The sequence below is a fragment of the Pan paniscus genome, chromosome 21, assembly GCF_029289425.2.
Source record: "Pan paniscus chromosome 21, NHGRI_mPanPan1-v2.0_pri, whole genome shotgun sequence".
Classification (NCBI taxonomy): Eukaryota; Metazoa; Chordata; class Mammalia; order Primates; family Hominidae; genus Pan; species Pan paniscus.
Window position 1 is genome coordinate 23534300 of NC_073270.2, and position 22281 is coordinate 23556580.

Consider the following 22281-nt stretch of genomic DNA (forward strand, 5'->3'; position numbering starts at 1 on the left):
TGATCTCCTCAGGGACACCTATGTAGCCTGCCGGTTACATGTATGTCGCATCTTCAGGAAAGTCTCCCCAGTGTCTGGACCTAGGCAAAGTCAGTGTCTTCCTGCACTGCTTGTATGTGTGCAGTCCACGAGAGGAGACCCAGGTCTGGTTTGCCTGCTGCTGGCTCCTGATGCCTAACTCAGTGCTGTGCACAGCAGGCTTATCAAACTTGAATTACACATTTTTTAAAGGAGTCTCAGGAGAAATCTTTGTGCTGCCAGGCTAACACACAACATATCCTTACGTCCCTGATCACTGATTTCTGCTCCAAAATACCCACAAATTATCCATTCTTTGAAGCCCAGCTTGTCATATTTTCTCCGTGCACTTTTCTAATGACTGTAGCTCATGATATTATTTTCATTTTCACACACCTTTTCACAGGCTACCATGTGGTATAAATTAGCATCTAAGCATCTTTCTCAGTTTGTTTTCTGCTGTGTTGATGGAATATCATGGACTGGGTAATTTATAAAAAGTAGAAGTTTATTTGGTTCATAATTCTGGAGACCGGGAAGTCCAAGAGCATAGTGCTGGCATCTGGTGAGGGTTGTCCCGTGGTGGAAGGCTTCATGTGGCAATTGAGAACACAAGATAAAGAGAAAAAATGGAGGCCAAACTTTTTTTTTAAGATGAGGTCTCACTCTATTGCCCAGTCTGGAGTGCAGTAGCACCATCACAAGTCACTGCAGCCTCAAACTCCTGGTCCCAAGCGATCCTCCTGCCTCTACCTCCCAAAGTGCTGGGATCACAGGCATGAGACACCATGCTCAGTCGAACTTATCCTTTTAGCAGGAGCCCACTCTCACAACAACTAACCTACTCCCCCAAGTTAATGACATTAATTCGTTAATGAAGGCAGAACCCTCATGAGGTAATCACCTTTAAGGGTTCCCGTTTTTAATACCTTTGCAATGGCAATTACGTTTCAACATGAGTTTCGGATATTCAGCCATAGTATTCCATCCCTGGCCCCCAAAACTCATGGCTTTCTTACATACAAAATACATTTGTTTCATCCCAATAGCCCCTAAAGTCCTAAGTGTTCCATCATTGACTCAAAAGTCCAAACTCCAAAGCCTCATCCACATCAGCAATGTGTGAGGCTCAAGGCATGGTTAGTCTTTGGGCAAATTTCCCTCCAACTATGAGCCTGTAAAATTAAAACAAGTTATCTGCTTCTAAAATACAATAATGGGACAGGCATAGGTTAGACGCTCTCATTTCAAGAGGGAGAAATGGCAAGAAGAAAGGAGCAACTGGTCTCAAGTAAATTAAAAACCCAACAGTGAAAACAACTTTAAGTGTTTGAGAAAAATCTCCTATGATTCCATGTCTTACATTCTGTGTACACTGGGGTGAGGGTTAGGTCCCCAAGACCTTGGGCAGCCTGACCTCTATGGCTTTGCTGGGTTGGAATCTCATGCCTGCAGCATTTCTAAGCTAGAGTTGTATGCTGGTGGCCCTACGCTTCTGGGGTTTTTCAGGTAGCCCCACTTCCATGGCTCCACTTGGCATTACCCTAGTGGATGGCTCTGCCTCTGCAGCAGGTCTCTGCCTGGGTCCCCAAGCAGCCCATGGCATTCTTTAAAATGTAGGTGGAGGAAGCTGTGGTTCCATAGCTCCTGCGTTCTATGAGCCTGCAGAATTAATGCCACATGGATGCTGCCAGAGTTTACTACTGGTATCTTTTGGAGCATCTAGTCGAGTCACACCTGGGACCACTTGAACCATGGCTTGAGATGTCAAGGAGTGCTGTGCTGGAATGTGAGGAGCAGAGTCTCCAGGTGACCATGGGCAGTGAGGCCCAGAAAGGTGCCCCAGGTTCATCTCCTGAAACCACTCTGCCTGCCTAGAGCTCTGGGCCTGTGATGGGAGGGCAAGCCTCAAAGATGTCTGAAATGCCTTTGGGGTCTTTCTCCTATTGTGTTGATGAATAGCACTTCCCTCCATTATATCCATGATAATCTCTTTAGCAAACAATCATTGACCACACCCTCGGTTTGTTCTCCTGAAGATACCTTTACACTATTTACATGGCTGAAAATTTTCTATATTTCTCATTTTACTTGCCTTTTAATTATAAATTCTGTTTTTAAATAAGTTTTCTTCACTTCCCTCTTACCATATGCAGTTAAAAGTAGCCACACAGCTGCTTGAATGCTTTACTTCTTAGATTTTTTTTTTTTTTTTTGCCAGATATCCTAGTTTAGTACTCTTAAGTTTTGCATTGCACAAAACCCTCGGGCCAGTATATACAATTCAGCCAGGGCTTTTGCTACTTTGCAACAAGGATTTTCTTTTACTTCAGTTTCCAATACTTTGTTCCTCAGTTCCATCTGAGTCCTCATCAGAATGGCCTTTACCGTCCATATTTTGACCAATGTTCTGGTCACAAACACGTAAGTAATCTCTAAGAAGTTCCAGACTTCCCCTACAGCTATCCTTTTCTTCTGAGCCTTCATTAGAATTGCCGTTAACATGGCCGGGTGAGGTGGCTTACGCCTGTAATCCCAGCACTTTGGGAGGCTGAGGTGGGCAGATCACGAGGTCAGGAGATCAAGACCATCCTGGCTATCATGGTGAAACCCCGTCTCTACTAAAAATACAAAAAATTAGCTGGGCATGGTGGCGGGCGCCTGTAGTCCCAGCTACTCAGGAGGCTGAGGCAGGAGAATGGCATGACCCTGGGAGGCGGAGCTTGCAGTGAGCTGAGATTGTGCCACTGCACTCCAGCCTGGGGGAAAAGAATTGCTCTTAACATGTTATTTGCAGTAATCTAGGCTTTTCCTAACCAGCTACTTCAAAATCTGTTCTGTCCATACCTTTCACAGGTATTTTCAGCCTCTGTCCATTACTCAGTTTCAAAGCTGCTTCCACATTTTCAGGTATTTGTTATAACAAAAACCCCACTTCTTCATACCATTTGATTTCTTCATCTATTTTCTGCTACTATAACAGAATACCACAGACTAACTTACAAAAAACAGGAGTTTATTTGGCTCATGTTTCTGGAGGCTGGAAAGTCCAAGAGCATGGCATCAGCATCTGGCCAGGGTCTTGCCACTGCAGAAGGCTGTGCATGGCAAGGAAGTGTGCAAGACAGAGAGAAAATGGGGGCCAAATGTATCCTCTTATCAGGAGTCCACTCCCACGATAACTAACTCACTCCCATAATAACAGTATTAATCACCCTTTAAAGGTCCCACTTCTTAATATGGTCGCAATGGCAATAAAATCTCAATGTGAGTTTTGGAAGGGACATTCAAACAATAGCAGGATCTGTTCTATCTCTAAACTCTTTGTACTGTCTTATGTTCTGGAAAAATATGTTAGAAAAATGTATAAATATGCACTTATCTATGACAAGGAAACATACTTAGAAATCAATGCTGCATTATTTACAAATCTTTCATTGAATATGTCAAATGTGTTCAATTTAACTATAAGCTCCCAATGGGGAGACATTATGGTGTATTTTTCTTTTATAACTTGTAGATCTTAGCATTGTCCCAGGAGTATAATATATTATAAACTAGTGTTTTTGAATGAATTTGTTTATTGGTTTTACATGGGGAATGACTTTGGCATGCAATCACACCTCCTACCAAAACTCTGTATTAGCTGGATGTCACTGAATCCCCAAGTCTGGATGTGATATGATCCATGTGATGCTCTTATTATGGGGGGAAATCATTTATTGGTGACAATCTGTGGGAGGCTGACCACATTTTTAGCCTCCCTTGCAGTTAGAAGTGATAATGTGACTGAGTTCCACCCATTAAATGTGGGCACAGGGATGTACACTACTTTCTAGGCCCGCTGCATAAAACTCTCTGATGCATCACCCTTTCTGTCTTCCTCTGTTGATTGGATTGGCACTCAGTGTGGCCATAGAATTTACATGCTGAAGATGACTATGCCACTGTGTGGAGTGTACTTTCTGTACCCAACCCCACCCTCCACCACCTATCTTGATGGCTCATTTTGGACTTTACATGAGTGAGAAATAAACTTCATCACGGTGTCTAGTACTTGTCTTAATAAATACACTGTGGAGACCCAAAGGGCACAAGAGAGAAATCCTGCCCTCCTTTCCCAGAAACTAATTCAGAATGTTCAAAATAACCTTTTACTTTACATGACCCTGTAGAAATCCATGGCTTTTGTTAGGGACAGGTGGACAGCATCTAGGATGTCAGAACTCTATACAGGATTATATATTTATAAACTCTTACTCATCATATACTCCAACTTTCTCATTTTCAACCTTGAGGTGAAACTCTTATGTATATTTTTGTGGAAGCATTTTTAAATGACAGAAAGTCATTTTTATATATATGCAAATTCCTTATAATTATGAAAATAATACTTTCAGAGAAACTTTACTTCCCAATTTTGTCTGCTGAGTTTCAATTTCTAATCATCCCCACCTCAATTCATTTGAACTAGCAGACTCTTCCATTCCCTTTGACTCAAATTCTCTGCAGGAACTGAAGGAGAAATCAGAGAGAGGATCTGAGTCTGAGAGTGAGGTTATATTAATGCCTATGGTCTTTGAAGCCCTAGCAAAATGTTCCTCCATAGATCCTACAGTTGATTTCAAAGCTTATGATCTGTTGGCTTTTTTTCAAGATTCGATGTTGCAGGTTTGTTTTTAGCTGGTGCTTGGGGACCTAAACCAGCCTCTAAAGGAATTAAATTACTAACTGATCCTTGAAGCATAGCAGAAACTTCGGACAAGATTGTCAATCAACAAACATGTCCTCTGCTCCTTAAATGAGTGAGGCAGAATCTGAGTCCTGAAGGAGCTTTAGAAGATGTCAGTCAAAGTAGTTTTGTGCTCAAGGAGGCTACAATTAATTTGGAATATATAAAGGAGTTGTGAAGGTGTCATATCAGGCAGTTTTTGCTGGATAAGAGATCAATTCAAATATAGAGATTTAAAGTAAGAAACATTACTTATCTGTCAGGTTCCCTTGGTTCCTGGACAGCTTTTCTGCTCTGGATCAGCTCAGCTGAAACTGGGTTATCTTAGACAGTCTCACTCACATGCCTGGTGGTCAGATTGATGTTATCTGAGCAATAGTCATGTGACTCTTTTCCTTCAGCAGGACAACCCAGTCTCATTTTCTTGGAGGCAGAAGTATCCTGAGCAACAAAAGAGGCCAAGATCCAATGAACAAGCACTTTTCAAATCTTCACTGTGCCATATTTTCTAATGTCTCCTTAGCCAAAATATTTGTCCAATCTGGATTTAAGAGGCATCAAATAGACTCCATCTCTTGATGGAATTTGAGTCAGATTGCAAACAGGTGTGAATATACGCTTGGGAGGAGCTTTGGGGCCACTTTTGCAAACCATTTATCAGATGTGCCAGGGTCTCAAGGAAGAACTAGGGAGTCAAGGCAGGTCAGCAAGGAACATGAGCACTGCTTTGAATGGTGGTGAGATTTCAACAAAGAAGGATGGGTTGAAGTGAAAGGCAGCCAAAGCAGAGGCAGCGTGAGAGGAATGCTCTGGAGAAGAGAAAATTTTGAGCCTGGTAAAGGAATAACTACAGTGTCATTAGAGTGAAAGGATGGTATCAAGAACCCAGAGAAGCAAAGCAGAAAGATGGGAAAATAGAAAATAAACTACCTCAATGAAATTTCAACATCAGCATAGGCATGTACAACAAATGCCATGTGTCAATCTGCATTCTGTTTGATATACAAAGTGTGTAAAAAAAGATTTTTTCCAGGATGCATACAATCTAACAAGGTTGAACTATGAAGAAATAGATCGATAGACTAAATAGACCGATAATAACAAAAGGGACTGAATCGATAATAAAACATCTTCCATCAAGGAAAAGCCCAGGACCTGATGGCTTCACTGTTGAATTCCACCAAACATTTAAAGAAGAATTAATATCAACTTGTAAAAACTAGGCCAAAAACTTGAACAAAAGGAAATTATTTCAAACCAATTTTGTAAGGCAAGCATTATCCTGATAGCAAAACAAGACAAGGATACAACAACAACAGAATAAATTATGAGCCAATATCCCTGAGGAAAATAGATGTAAAAATCCTCAACAAAATACTAGAAAACCAAATTCAATAGTATGACACAAAGATCATTCAGCAGGATCAAGTGGGATTCATCCTAGGAATGCAAGGATAGTTCAACATACTCAAATCAATAAACATAATATATCACATTAACAGAATGAAGGATAAAAACCCTATGATTATTTCAATAAATGCAGAAAAAGCATTTGACAAAAATCAACATCCCCTTCATGATAAAAAACAAAAAGAAATTAGGTGCAGAAGGAATGTACCTCAACACAATAAAGGCTTTGCTATATATGAAAAACGCACAGCTAACATCATTCTGGAAGGAAAAATGTTGAAAGCTGTTTCTCTGAGATCAGGAACAAGACAAGGATGCCCACTTTTTCCACTTTTATTCAACAAAGTACTGAAAGTACTAGACAGAGCAAATAGGCAAGAGAAATAAATAGGAAGTATCCAAGTTAAAAAGAATAAAGTTAAATTGTACCTGCTTATTGATGACATGAGATAATAGATAGAAAATCCTAAGCACCTCACTAAATAGCTATCAGAACTAGTAAACCAATTCAGTAAATTTGCAGATTCCAAAAATCAATGTACAAAATTTAGTAGCATTTCTGTATGCTAATAACAAACTATCTGAAAAAGAAATATAGAAAACAATTCCATTTACAGTAGCTACAAAAACACCTAGGAATAAATTTAAGAAAGAGGTGAAATGTCTCTGCAATAAAAACTATTAAACGTTGGTGAAACAAATTTAAGAAGACATAAATAAATGAAAAGGAGGTTCCATGTTCATGGATTAGAAGAATTAATATTGTTGAAATGTCTATACTACTAAACATATTTATAGATTTAATGCCATCTGTATCAAAGTATCAATGATATTCTTCACAGAAATACAAAAAACAATTATAAAATTAATATGAAATCACAAAAGACCCCCAATAGCCAAAGCAATCTTAAGCAAAAAGAACAAAACTGTAAGGCATCACACTACCTAACTTCAAAGTACACTATAAAGCTGTAATAACCAAATCAGCATGGTACTGGCACAAAATCAGACAGATGGACTAATGGAACACAAAAGAGAACACAGCAATAAATCTATACACTTACAGCCAACTAATTTTAGACAAAGATGCCCAAGAACACACAATGGGAAAAAGACAGTCTGTTCAATAAATAGTGTTGGTAAAACTGGGTGTCCAAAGCAGAAGAATGAAACTAGATTTGTATCTGTCATCATATATAAAACCAACAGAAATTAACTCAAGATGGATTAAAAACTTAAATGTAGGCTGGAGTGGTGGCTCAAGCCTGTAATCCCAGCACTTTGAGAGGCCAAGGCAGGCAGATCATGAGGTCAAGAGATCGAGACCATCCTGGCCAACCTGATGAAACCCCATCTTTGCTAAAAATACAAAAATTAGCTGAGTGTGGTGGTGTGCACCTGTAGTACCAGCTACTCAAGAGACTGAGGCAGGAGAATCACTTAAACCCAGGAGGCAGAGGTTGCAGTGAGCTGAGATTGTGCCACTGCACTCCAGCCTGGTGACAGAGCAAGACTCCATCTGAAAACAAACAAACAAACAAATAAAAACTTAAATGTAAGACCTAGAACTATAAAATTCCTAGAAGAAAACATAGAGGAAATACTTTATGACACTGATCTGAGCAAAGATTTTTTGGGAGAAGACCAACACAGACAATAAAAGCAAATGTAGACAAATGAGATCACATCAAACTAAAAAGCTTCTGCACAGCAAAGGAAACAATCAACAGAGTGAAGGTACAACCTACAGAATGGGAGAAAATACTGGCAAACTCTATATCTGACAAGAGGACAATATCTAAACTATATAAGAAACTCAAACAACTCAATAGCAAAAAGAAAACAAAACAAATTAAAAAACCTAAATAACCCAATTTAAAGTAGAGCGAAATACCTGAATAAGCATTTCTCAAAGGAGACATACACATGACCAACTGGTATATCAAAAAATGCTCAGCATCACTAATCATAGGGAAAATGTAAATTGAAAGCACAATCAGATATCATCTCACCCCAGTTAGAATAGCCACTATCAAAAAGACAATAGATATAACTGCTCGTGAGGATGTGGAGAAAGGGATAACCCTTTTATGTTGCTGGTGGGAATGCAAATTAGTGCAGCCATAATATTAGTAGTTCTATTTTCAATTTTTTTTAAGGAATCTCCTTATCTTTTACTATATAACCCACCCTCAAAGCCCTGGTAGATGGTGGCCTCCATATTTCTTCATTCACTCTGCAGGCAGCGGCAGAGCAAGAGAAGCAAATGCCAGCCTTTCAACTTTCTGGAAGCTTTCAGGAAAAATGTGATTCCCCAAGGACAGAGGCACTGGGCTCTATGCTTCCTGCATACTCCAGCATTAACTCATGAGATTATTTGTTTTTTTTTAGAAGAGGGGTTTCTAAGTCCACTGAGTCAGGAACCATTTTGAGAATCTGATGGAACAGTGGTTTCCCCTCCTAGAAAAATCAATATATGAATGGCATTTTGCATCTTATTTTAGGGGGTTTTGGGGCTTCTGTCATAATACATCCTTAGACCAGGACAAGAACCCCTGGTTTAGACATCAAATTGTTACCACTCATCAACTTCACGTATATGTGATAGAGTGAGTTTTTCCATGCTGCCATTGGCAGGAGGATTTTCCCTGCCCTTTTGGTTTAGTTTTGTTTCTCAAATACATAAAACATTGACACGATCTCAGAAATCATAATCATATACCAGGTACTCTCAGAGAAGTGTCACTTCCTCTAGGTCAGCGAGGTTTGACAGAAGATGTAACGGTTTCCCCAAATCAAAATCTAGAACATTCCACTGCTGCAGAAAGTCCCTTACATGTGTGCCCAGCTAACTGCCTTCCTTGACCCTACCAGGGCAACCTCTGACTTGACTTTTATCAGGCTAGGTTAGTTTTGTCCAAACTTTACATAAATAGACTACCAGCTTAGGTTGACTGTAATCCATATCGATGTATTCAATTTTATGCTCATTGTTGGATGCTAATTGTCTTCAGTCATTTGATACCTTCGCACTAACCAGGGCAAAACTCACGGACAGCGGGGACCTGGTTTACTGCATCCACCAGCGCTGTGGGCAGAGCAGGTCCCTATTTGTTGACAAATGGGCAGATGAGAATGTGTAATTGAGCCAAGCCTTCAGGGGGAGCGCTGCAGGTTGCCTGCATCCTACCTAGAACTGAGCCGCCATTCTCACCTGTTCTTTTCCTGTGTACAGGAAGGATTACTCAACCCAGAGCAGAGTGAGGAATTAGCACATACACAAGGCTTGGTTGGGGGGTGCTGGAAAGGAAAGGGTGACACTATTAGGGAGGGAGGCAGGAGGGCAAGGGTTGAAAAACTAACTGTTGGACACTATGCTCAGTATCCAGGCAATGGGATCATTTGTGCCTCAAACCTCAGCATCATCAACGATCAGACCATGTCTTCCCCATGCAGGCATGGGCCTGCCTTCCCCATGCAGACCACATTACTGGGAGAAATGGAAACAAGAGACTCCCGACTTAGCTACTCCAGGTGCAGCAGAGGGCAGGGTGGGACCCAGGGCTTCACCAAATAAAGTTTGTATGACATCCTGAAGCTGAAGGGTGAGGTGCAGACACCAGCCCCTATCAATTCTGCATCACCCACAGTGCAGGTGGCCTGCTCCTCATCCCACTGTTGATAAAAGCTTAGAGAAACTTTTCTCTTTAGAGTTCAGAGAAAAGGTCTCCTTATCTTGACATTTATGGAGTGAGTTCCCTAATGAAAACTCTAGGTCACTGCTTAAATAAGTACAAACTTATAGCCAACTGGTTTCTTTATGCTGTCACCATCATATCATTTCATCCAGTAAATGTTTTGCTGTGTACCACTAAAATATAAGAAGTCATCTTAAAAAATATAATCATATCGACTGGATAAAGAAAATGTGGTACAAATACACCATGGAATACCATGCAGCCATAAAAGAAGAACAAAATCATGTCCTCTGCAGCAATTTGGATGCAGCTGGAGGCCCTTATCCTAAGTAAATTAAGGCAGGAACAGAAAGCCAGTAGTTCTCATTTATAAGTGGAAACTAAACATTGGGTACTCATGGACATAAAGAAGCAACAATAGACACTGGGCACTGCTACAGGTGAGGGGTAGGCAGGGGGTCAAAATTGAAAAAGCAACTATTAGATACCACGCTCAATATCCAGGAAATGGGATTATTTGTACCCCAACCTCAGCATCACGCAATATACCCAGGTAACAAATCTGCACATGTACCCCCGAATGTAAAATAAAACTTGAAAAAAATACAATCTTAATACTATTACTGTATGTAAAATAATGAGCAACAATTTCCTCAGTATCATCAAATATCCAGTTTATGTTTATATTTCCAATTGTCTCATAAATATCATAATCTTTTTTTTAGCGGTTTCTTTAAATTAGGAGCTAAATTACCTATTGCAGTGAGTTGTTTTCAATCTCCTTTAACTGGCAGGTGTCCTCCCCGACTCTCTCCCTTTCTTTCTCTTTGCCTCACACTCCACTGCCCTGACCTCCTTTTCTCCCTATCTCTCCGTCTCCATTCTTTGCAACGCATTTATTCGAGAAGCCAGGTTGTGTTTCCTGCAGGATGGGTACCTTCCTAAACTCTGTGCAAGGAACAAATGAGCAAATGGGCCCCGGTCTTCTGTGCCTGCTTCAGCTGGTGACTTTCTGGGCACTTCCCCTTTTGAGGGTGAGCTAGAGAATAGACAAGCCCACCAAATAAAAATCCCTAGAGCTCGCCCGGGCTGCTGCTATCAAACCAGCAGGGCTGCGTGGATGACGCCTTGTGCTTGGGGTACGATGAGGCCACCCATCCCTGGCTTTCTCAGATGTGGCCGTGTATAGACGCCACTGAGCCATAGGTCTGGTCAGGTTTTTTTCTTTTTTTTTTTTTTTGAGATGGAGTCTCACTCTGTAGCCCAGGCTGGAGTGCAGTGGCCTGATCTGGGCTCACTGCATGCTCCGCCTCCCGGGTTCACGCCATTCTCCTGCCTCAGCCTCCCGAGTAGCTGGGACTACCGGCGCCCGCCACCATGCCCGGCTAATTTTTTGTGTTTTTAGTAGAGACGGGGTTTCACCGTGTTAGCCAGGATAGTCTTGATCTGCTAACCTCGTGATCTGCCCTCCTCGGCCTCCCAAAGTGCTGGGATTACAGGCGTGAGCCACCGCGCCTGGCGGGTCTGGCCACACTTCTTAGAGTTATGTGGTCAGGAAGAAAGGGAGAGAACCTGCTTATTTGACATTTTTATACACCACTTCATTTGATAACTCAACAATGTTACATAAGAAATAAACAACATAAAACAAAACATAGGCGTGTTGTTACACATGTGAAGTAACTAAAGATTCTGTCTCCCTTTTGCTGACTCTCCAGACAGCTGCAGAGGCTTGCACCTCCTACCTCCCTCCTCTCCTGATTTCTATTTCTGAGTCATGGGAAATAATTTACACCGAAGATAACCAGACATTCTGTCCAGGGAGTACTCACACAAGGGCGCAGTTTGATCCACCTTGTCATGAAAGCTTTTATGCCAGATTTAAGTGAATTTGAAGTAAGCACCAGGCCAGGAGACTTGGACTAGCCCTAGAGAATGAACAATCTTCTTACAGATTTGAGGGCAGGTTAGAATAAATCTGCCCAGAGACAGAAACAGAAGCCACATGTGGGAGGAAATATTGATGGTCAACACTGACAGGGAAGAGGGGTCTACGGTTCAGTTCTCAAGACATGCAAATGAAAGTACGTGGAGGCATTTCATGGTAAATAAAGTTCTAGGGGTAGGATGGCAGGGTCATTTATGCATGGTTGTGCTATTTCATAACAGAACACAAGATGGTACACCATCTGAATGTAAGCAAATTATAAAACATGGCAAGTAAATTGTAGCATTTTGGCTTTAAAATATTATTCAGCTATTTTATATAATTTCAAAAGAACACTTTAACAAGGGAAAGGTGATTTCAAAATAGCATTAGAAGGCAGAACTACTGTTTATATGTACAAAATGTCACATACGACATATAAGCATGTATACATAAAGCTGGTATAAAACTAGAAGTCAAAACTTGTCTGTCGGGCCAATGAGCAAATACTTTCTATATTTAGGCTGACAGTGAGGAAGTAAAACAACATTTCTTGAACCCCTTCTTTGTGTCAGACAATTTTCCAGTGATGCCATTTAATCCCTGCAAACCTATGAGTAGGATTTTACGGTATTTGCTTTCATCCTACAGTGGTTATATATTTTTAATAATAATCATGATGATCATTATCATGGGTTGAATTATGTGCTCCCCAAATTCCTATGTTGATGTCCTAGCCCCTAGTACTTCAGAATGCTACCTTATGTGGCAATGGGCTATTTGCAGATGTAGTTAGTTAAGATGAGGCCCTATTAGAGTAATAGTAGTCATGTAATGCGACTATGTCCTTATAAACAGGGGAGGCTGGGACGCAGACACACACACACACAGGGAGAGGGCCATGTGAACATGAAGGCAGAGACTGGGTGATGTGTCTGCAAAGCCAGCAATAGAAAGGTTGCCTGCAAACCACCCGGAGCTGCAGAGAGGCGTGGAACAGTCTTCCTTACAGTCCTGGGAAGGAACCAGCCCTGCCCACACCTTGATCTCAGACTTCCAGCATCCAGAACCATGGCACAGTCAGGGTCTGCTGTTTTCGCCACCAGGTTGTGGTACTTTGTTGCAGCAGCCCCAGGAAGTGAATGCAATAATGATCGCAGAATGGCAGTGAGGGTTTACTGAGGCATCTGCTACTCTAAATGCATTAAAGGTACATGGTGCAGGTCATCCTCATGGAGAGCCTGGGCGGAGGCCCTCTCACCCAGTTTAGGGGTGTGGAACTCAGGTCTGGGGTGAATTCACTTCCCCTCCAGCATGCAGCTCATTGGTGGTAGAGTTACGATTTGAATGTGGCTTCAGAAACTTATAGGAACGTAAACGTTCTTCAGAGGCTTGGAAGGTGATGAGCTTATCAAGTGAGATATGGGTTTAGAAGCATCCCCTGTTGCTGGTCCTGTGCTCCTCCCTGGCTGGGTTTCTCAGAAAGGGTTGGCCCATGAAAACTGAGGGCTGCCCACGTGGAGCTGGGGTTTTGGTTCTGATCCATTAAGCCCAGGGCTTTACTGGGTCCCAACACTGCCCGCAATCCCCCTGTCCCCTTCACTTTAATGAAACTCTCAGGCTGATCCACCCCAAGGAGAGTGGGCCACCACAGACAGGCAGAGTCTGAGTAGGGCAGTCAGTGGAGACAGGTTTGTCTGCAGTGATGCTGCCAAGGCTCCTTTGGATTCTTCTGACTGCCGGCGCTGCCTCCCCAGCATCATCGAGCCTTTTCTTGCTACACTCGGCTCTGTGACTCTGCTTCAGAGGATAGCCCTTAGGCTGCTGGAGCTGCTGACAATATAGGGACAAAGTGCAGATCATTGGTTTAGTGTCTGTTACTCTTCTTTAGCCACAGTCCCATGTCTAGACAATGTCCAAGACAGTGGATTTGTCAGAGAAGGAGAGAGGGTCCAGGCTGCCACCTCACTGCCCCATGGTGTATTTATCAATGCTAATATCAGGAGAAAAGATGATCAAGGCTACTCTGGACAGGGAAAGGAAGGGAGATCACCAACTGAACAGCCTCTCCAGGCCTGATGGGAGGAAGGTGTAGGGAGCTGTGGTGCCAAGTGGCCAGCCCCGTCCTGCATGGCCTGCATGAGAAGGAGCTGCTGTCCTATCACCTCTCCTAAAGTTCTTCTTGCTCACCTCAACCTCCTTAAAGCCTCCAGTGGCTACCTCTGTAAAATGGGTAAAGCCTGGGCTCCTTAGCTTTATCCTCAGGGACCTCCATAATCTCCATGCCCTTTAATCCTTAGTTCCCACTGTTCTGTTTTCCATATCCTGTTTTCCCACTGTTTCCAGTTTCCACCCTATATAGCTCCTCCATCAGGCTTTTGCTTATTCAACAGCCTCCTGTATTGAAATTATCAGGAATAATGTATCAGTTAGCTATAGCTGCATAACAAAACATCCTTATATCAATGGCATAATCCAGCAGTCATTTGCTCTTGCTCATGTGTCTGTGTGTTCTCTGGGTTCAGCTGATCAGGGCTGGGCTTTGCCAGGCAGTTCTGCTCCAGGCTGCCTTGGCCCATGTAGTTTTGTTCTCAGTGCTTGTCTGTGGGTAGGCAAGGGGGGCTTGGCTCCACCAGTGCTTGTTTTGAGCCAAGGCTGCAGGCACAGTACTGACCCAGGGGGACTTCTCCTCATGTCATTGGCAGAAAAATAAGAGGGAACGCGGAAACACACAAGGCTTCTTGATTCCTAGACTCAAAACCTGAAAACAATCCCTTCTTCTACAGGCTATTGGTGAAACAAAGTTGAATGCTCCAGCCCAAAGTAAAGGGGCAAGAAAATAGCTCACACCCACCTTACCTTGGCGAGGGTGTGGATGCAGGAGAGATGAAGATTTATGGCAAATAATGCCTCCTACCGCAAGTGGTGAGGATGATGACAATAGCAAATAGCACAGTAGTAGCAGAGACAATCACACATGCTGTAAAGTACTTACCATGTGTTAGCCCCAAATTACAGGATTATCAGCAGTGTTGATTCTCACTGTTGCCCTGTAGGAGATGACCTGAGGCTTCTAATGGTTCCTCACATCCCCTAAGATCGCACAGTTTTTAATGACAGAATCTTGAACTGAGCTGAAGATTTGTCTTTGTGGATCTGAGCCCAGAATTTGGAAGCTGCAGTTTGACTCCAAACTCCAATTCATGTCAAAATCTTACCTCTCCTTCAAAGTCTCCCTCAAATGTTGGCTTCCTCATGAGCCATTTCTCAATTTAGTACAGGTTGAATTTGCAGATCTAAAAATTTGATCTCTGAAATACTCCTTACTGAAGGCCAACATGATGCCTAAAGAAAGTGCTCACTGGATTTGGGATTTTGGAGTTTGGATTTTGGGATTTGCAACACACAACCAGTAAGTATATTCCAAAATGTGAAATCAGAAACACCTCTGTTGCCAAGTATTTCAGATAAGGGATACTCTGTCTGAATTATACTATGCCTGCACACTCGATTAATGAGATTGTGGATACAAATCTTTGCTGTGTTCTGCCACTGTTGGATATTTTAATGGAGTTCGGTCTAATAGAACTTCACAACAGGCATGTGTAATAAACCCACCTCTACACACACAAACACAATACTGAAAGACCAAGAGGGATTCCATTGCTTTTCACATCTGATGTTATTTGTTAAACGAAGAAGTCCTTTTCTTGAGAACACAACATGTTAATGATTTGTATTGTCCCAAGCTTGGAAGTAAAAACCTTGGAATTGCTAAGCATGAATGTGCTTATCTAGGGTCACTGAGCAACCATCAGAAGCCCCAAACAGTGTTGACATTCGGCAAAGGCTGGGTATCCCAGACTCGGTCACCTGAAATGGAAAATACTTTCTCACCAGCAAAAGTATAGATAACTTTTGGTTAAACGAGATTCAAGTCACACCTTTGTGAGAGGAATAGCACAGCCAAAATCTAGGGGGCCCACCTGGTGATTCTGAACATTTTATTTGGACAAGTTGCATACTTTTTAAATGCAGGCTCTTGAAAAATTCCTTTAGAAATGTCAAGGTGACTGGTGTATTAAAAAAGTGAGCCAGAGCAAACAAAGGTGACATTCTTTTAATTCTTTCCGTGCTGGGTCATTTTCTCCTTGCTGTCAGCTCTGCGTACGGCCATCGTCCATAACGGACCGTCGACCTGCTCAGAGGTTCACACTTGAGGGAAATTGCAAAGCAGAGGAAATCTTGACCCAGAGGCCTCTTCACCTCTTCCCACCAAAGCTCCAGCAGAGGCTCAAACTTAAAGCTAGGAAGTGAGAGAACCAAATCATGCTGGCAAATTTTCTCGGCTACATCTTCCAAAAACATGGTGATAAGGACAGGAGTCACCAAAGGTGTTGTTCCCGGCATCGTTCATCATCCACTGGGGAAGAGGCTCCTGCTCGGGGACCCTGAGCTGCCTCTAATTATCGGTCACACTGCCAGCTCTGTCTCTCCCCGTGGCCCATGACACTGCCAGCTTTGCAATTTTGTTTTCTGAATAAGAAGCTTCACATTTAGCTTTTAGATTTGAAATCTGGTTTGGGGATTTTTTTTTTTTTTTAATGAGCATGCCTGTGCATCATATCAGTAAAGCTGATGATATAAGTGTATTCTATCAGACTGAATCATATGTTAATACATTTGCCACTATGTTTGACCTACAGAAACAATTCCGTATGGTTTTACCCATAGAATTGCTTGCTTCCATGACCCCAAAGACGAACACAAACACACAAAAAAACCCAAAAATTACAGATATAGGTGAATTTTAAAAAATAATATACTTTCTGGACAAATTAATAACCTAATTTCTACACACTAAATATTATTTCCCACTCACATAACAAAGTCAGCAAACTGTTTCTTTGGTAAACAATTGGCTCTGTCGATGTTATAAAATCATTTTTAGGAAAAAAACTAACATGAAACAACGGTAGAAAATCAGAATGCAAACTAGTCAACATTCCTCGAACTATGAACGTGAAGTAAAATTTTTACAAGTGGCAACCTAAGCATTTAAGAAAAAACAGTTACTGCTTAAATAAGAAACCTGTTGCATGGAAAAGCCACATTCCTCTGTACTTATAGGACAAAATGTGTTGTACTCTTGGGGATCCCCAAGTTCAAATGAGAATCTCAACAATTTCCATTTCCATTTTCCTGAAGACATGGCACACGCTGGCTAGCAAGGCTGCCCAACAGCAGAGCTGCCCAGCTGCAAAGGCCTTTATGTCTTTGTCACCAAGTTGGCCAGGAGCCGCCTATGTGGGAAGTCTTATAATGCATCAACAAGAGGGAAGCAGCAAGAACTGAATCTCACTGGCTCATCAATTCCCAAGTGGCTGGCAGCAGCTAAGATACTACCCTTTTTCTGAGCCAATAGCTTTCTCAGGCTGTATGTGTGCCACCTTGCAACTGGCCTCTTGCAACACAGAGAATATGAAAGAAAAATTTTATCATTCTCTGGTAGTCTTTTGCTTTCTGGAGTACTCTGTTCTGTAATGCACAATTAGAAGTGATTTCTCCATCAACATAATGAAACTGTAGTTAAAATGAGTTCACTATTTTCAGGAAAATTACTGAAAATGATGATGATGATGTCACCAAAGCTGGTCCATCAGGAAAGCATGCAGCCAAGACATCTTTCTACTATTCAACATGGACAATTTAGTTTCACCCAAAACACCATTTATCATGTTAAACTAATGCTGATAATTTGAATTTGTTGGTTTTATAGGGTTTAATAAGTGTGCAAAGTTGCATGTTGCTCTTGGTTAAGAGCTACATTCACTAGGTGTTTCTTCCTGGAGTTGTACAGGTTTATGAGATATGTTGATAATTCCCTGATGTCTTTTTCCTTACAAGCAGTTGGTACTTTCTCAGGTTTGGTGAGGACCCATGTAGAATTACAAGTCAGAATCCACCTCTGGCTACCCACTGCTGAGTCTTAACACTGCAATTGGCTGGATCGGGGCAATTCATACAACTTGTCACAGAAGCAGAACCAGGATTCTTCCCTAGCAGTAAATAGACAGGGACCGTGTGGGGCACCAGAAGCAGCTATGCAGGCACTCTAGACAGACCTTCCCATCTCTGCACAAGCCAAAGTCGGTCCCAGCCAGCAGCTGCCTCCCCGGGCATGCACCAGCACATGCAGTGCAAGCTTCTGCAGGTTGACTTAGTGTGATGTGAGAAAGTATCATTCACATGTTTCATGTCGTGTACTTTCAGAGTTGGGCAGAGAAACCGTGTCCCCTGTGTGGACTGCCTGCAGGCTCTCTGGGACAGACCCAGAGATAATAAGCCAGCACATTCCCCGTGTGCCTGCCTAGGCTCTGTTTCCCAGACACTCATTAGAGCCTGACCCATTCTGACATATTCCACTTAGAAACACCTTATCAATAAAAACCAAATGCTTTTTGTCTTTGGCCACTTAGGAATCCCACACTGGGGACACGGTCCACGTTTAGTGGGCAATGCTTTTGGCCAGATGAGGCGCAACTAAAACTTCAGTAAAAGTTTGGGGTAAAGTGCTGCATTAACTCAGGGACTGGCAAACTGTGGCCAGGAGGCCAAATCTAGGCCACTGCCTGCCTTTAATAAATAAAGTTTTATTGGTACACAGCCACTCCCATTTGTTTTCATTTTGTCCATTACTGCTTTTGTGCTGCAATGACAGAGTTGAGTAGTTGCGACAGAGACCATATGGCCTGCAGAGCCTAAACTATTTATTCTCTGGCCTTTTACAGAAAAAGTTTGCCAACCCCTGCATAGGAATAAAAGGAAAATAGCCCCTTTCAAGGAACCCCTGGAAGGGTCCGGACACAATGCCGGCTCATGGTTGTTTTCCATTCCTGCTCTGACTCCCAGGCTGCAATGCAGTCAAAACCCTTTGAGCTCCCCTTGCTAAATAACTTTAACCTTTGTGAACCAAGCAGCCATCCTTCTTTTGCAGAAGGAATGACAACGACCATTTTTCCTTGCATGTTATGGGGTGGTTAGCCATGTGGGCAACGGGTCTAGACAGCCAGGTTTGAATCTCTCCTCACCCTTTGAGTCCTCTGTGCCTTGGTTTACCTTTATGTAAGATGAGGATAAGAAAAGCGTGTGTCCTCTAAGGCTTTTATGAAAATGAAATGAGATACTAAGAACAAAGTGTTTGTTTTAACTTGGACTGCCTCATCCTACACGATCAATAGAGACAGGGATTCTGGAGTTAGAGGGTATCTTGAGAGGGCATCATCACTGCTGTCTTTCTGAGGAGTAAATTGTGGTCCAGTGAGGAAAAGTGACTCTGCTCCCACCCTCCATAGATATTGAGGCAGGTCTAGGAGGCAGAGGCTCCAGTGGTAATGGCTGCTAATATTTTTTGAGCTCCTCTGGGCTCCACACTTGACTTGTCATGTCTCATTGAGCGTTTGTGGCTGCCCTGTGAAATAAGCATTTTGTTTACCCCGACTTTACAGACAGGGAAGAAGCGATGGTGCTGGAACTCACATCTGCCCAAGGTGAGCTTGCAGGAGCTCACGGCCAAGCACTGGCTGCCTCTCCACGCAGCTGCACCCATGAACACACTTGGGAGCAATACAACATTTTGGGTTCCAGGGATAGAAGGGGTCAGGGGAATTCAACTAGAAAATGCCTCAAACACCAAATTCTCCATCTGGGTAAAACTGGAACCTTTCTGGCTACCCCTCTTCTCCTGGGTACAGCATTGCAATGGGTCCATCTAGTGGTCAAAGGCAAGAATGTCCACCGGTCAGGCCTCTGAAAAGCAACTGAGCCATCAAGCCCTCCCATCTCTTGGCCAATCTCAGCAGGCCAAGGGACAGGCAGCCTGGCCAGACGTCGGCCTTAAGGAGGACCTGGCAAGGGACGTGTCCATGGATGTGCAAAGGAAGGGGGACACTGGCAGTGGCCAACTCTCTCTCCTCATCTTTTCGGAGCCCTGTACCCCAGTTCCACAGGAAGCAACATTGCCCCTCAGAGGACATTTAACAGTGTCTGGGGACATTTCTGGTTGTCACAACTGGGGGATCTTTCTGGTGCCTAGTGGATAGAGGCCAGGAATGCTTCTTACCACTCTACAGTGACAGGGCAGCCCCCCCACGGCAAAGAGTGAGCCTCGAATGCCAACAGCGCCACACAGCACTGGAAACCCTGAGGTACCCTCCTTCCAAATGGAACCGGGCAGGCCTGGGGATTCCACGAGGCTGTGCGTGCTCAGAACCCTTGCATGTGCATTCCTGCTTAGACCGCTCTCCCCATCCCCACTCTCTTACCTCATCCTTTTCCTTCACCTCTCAGCCCACTTGTCTCCTGTTCGGGGGAGCTCATCTGCTCATGTCTGCCTCTTTGTCTGGGTTTTATCTCTCCACATGCAGGCCTGAGACAAGGATTTGGAGGCAAGCAGTTTATTTGAGAGAGGATTCCAGGAAGCATCTGTAAGGGAGTGAGGAAGAGGGACCGGAAGTGTGGGGGTGGAAGCATTGAAGGGTGAGTTGATGGGCAGCCATGGCTGCGAGCAGCCGAGGTGTGGTCTCTGAGGGAGGGGGGCGGGGGCATGAGGACTCAGAACTCTCCCCTCCAGGAGAATGAAGCCAAAGTGTTTATCCTCCAGCTCCCTGGCTGTTCCTGCACACTAGCCGCTTACATTGCAGCTACCTGTGCACTGATAAAGGAACTGATGTCTGTCCGGTCTGCACACATCTCTCCATTGTGAAGGGCATTCAAGTTTGCCCTCTCTCACCCTGGTCCTCAGAAGCTAATGGGTCACTTTCCCAAATTGAAGCTCCAGAGACCAGGAACAGAGGACTGGTATAGTTGATGAGTCTACACAACAGGAGGCTGGCCCCACCTAGTGCAAGGATTTGGGAACTGTGACATCAACCTGGAGGCAATGCTAGCTCCCCATGATCCACGGCCACATTGTTAGGGCTATGGAAACCTGACGGTTTGAGGGCAGACCTCACATCCCCAGCTAGACCAGGCTTAGTTTGCTTAGTAAGAAAGGCAATATTTTTGTTGAATTTCACATTTTCTACCAAGTAATGAATTAACCTTTTTGAAATCGCAGAGGAGATCACAGCAGGAAAATGAAGCCATATCCTGTACACGCTGGCTACCACATATGAACCATCAGAGAGATGGAGGGCAATGCCTGGAGGAAGGACGGGAAGAGGGAATATAAGAACATTCAGTACTAATGGATTCCAAACTCCGTGTGATAACCAGCCGGTCCTGGACCAGCTTATCATCGCAGTGTGGACTGATTCTCTTTTGCAGGAAGTTAGTTTTGACTTCACCAGCTGGACTGGAGGGCACCTGTGGCATACCTTGTCCTATTGCTGTGGGGGACTTCGTCCAGCTTTTAGACATGCAAGACTAAATGTGAATACCATCTATACGTAAGTGGCTGAGAAAATGCTGTGGAGAAGCTTACAGCTCTCCATCATCAGCGATATAAGCACACTTTGATTAATCAGGTGAACTGCATACAATCAGGTAGTCTTGCTGAGGATGAAGAACTTTATATGGATTTGGGGTGATAGGACTAAAGTCCTTAGCATCACTTGTTTGGATTTTTCTCGTTTCGTGAGTAGTTGATAATTCAGCAAAGGTTTCTTAAGCACCTAATCTGACCATTGCACAGAGGGCTAACTGCGGGGAATACAGCAGAAATGACATCTAAATGGCACATAGGGTACCACTCCCCAGCTGTGCCCATGCGCTGCAGGGAAGGGAACTACATTTCCCGGGAGGCCTTGCGATCTCGCTTCCTGGTAGATTCAGCCAATGGGAGGCACTGGCCGGAGATTGGCTGCTGGGAGGAGGAGAGAAGCCTGGATGTGCCTGCCACTTCTTCCTGTTTCTCATGGCTTCATCCATGATTTTAGCTCCAGCACAAGGCAGTCTCTCTCTGTGCTCCCATTGTGCCTTTGTGCCTGGCTGGGAGGGCACAGAGACCGTGGGCTCAGAGAGCCCCACATGCATTCTCCTTTTGCCCCCCTGGCCTAGGGGTGAGATCAGTTTCCTGGTGTTGCTCATATCTAGATTTTGTCTCTACTTCTTGTTTGACTCCTCAACTCTTCATTCACCTGTGCCACAAACCCCCATATTAAATTCTGTCTGCTTGAAATACCTAGTGTAGTTTCTGGGATTTTGGACATCTTGCCTACTCCTTCAAACATATTTCATATCCCTTTCCCTGCTGCATGAGGCGTCCCACTCCCTGGCATCCTTGATGTTCTTTTTTTTTTTTTTTTTTTTTTTTTTGAGACAGAATCTCACTCTGTCGCCCAGGCTGGAGTGCAGTGGTGCCATCTCGGTTCACTGCAAGCTCCACCTGCCAGGTTCACGTCATTCTCCTGCCTCAGCCTCTTGAGTAGGTGGGACTACAGGCGCCCACCACTGTGCCTGGCTAATTTTTTGTATTTTTAGTAGAGACGGGGTTT

The 22281-nt window shown here is 43.5% G+C and overlaps 1 long non-coding RNA gene across 1 annotated transcript; it reads right to left on the reverse strand.

Moving 5' to 3' along the window:
• Positions 1 to 2962: 2962 nt before the first annotated feature.
• LOC130541066 (uncharacterized) lies at positions 2963 to 20709 on the reverse strand. The gene is made up of 3 exons (XR_008955107.1): positions 20481 to 20709; positions 20110 to 20269; positions 2963 to 5191 (listed from the first exon to the last, which is right to left on the reverse strand). It is a non-coding gene; the product is annotated as an uncharacterized LOC130541066 (long non-coding RNA).
• Positions 20710 to 22281: the final 1572 nt, after the last annotated feature.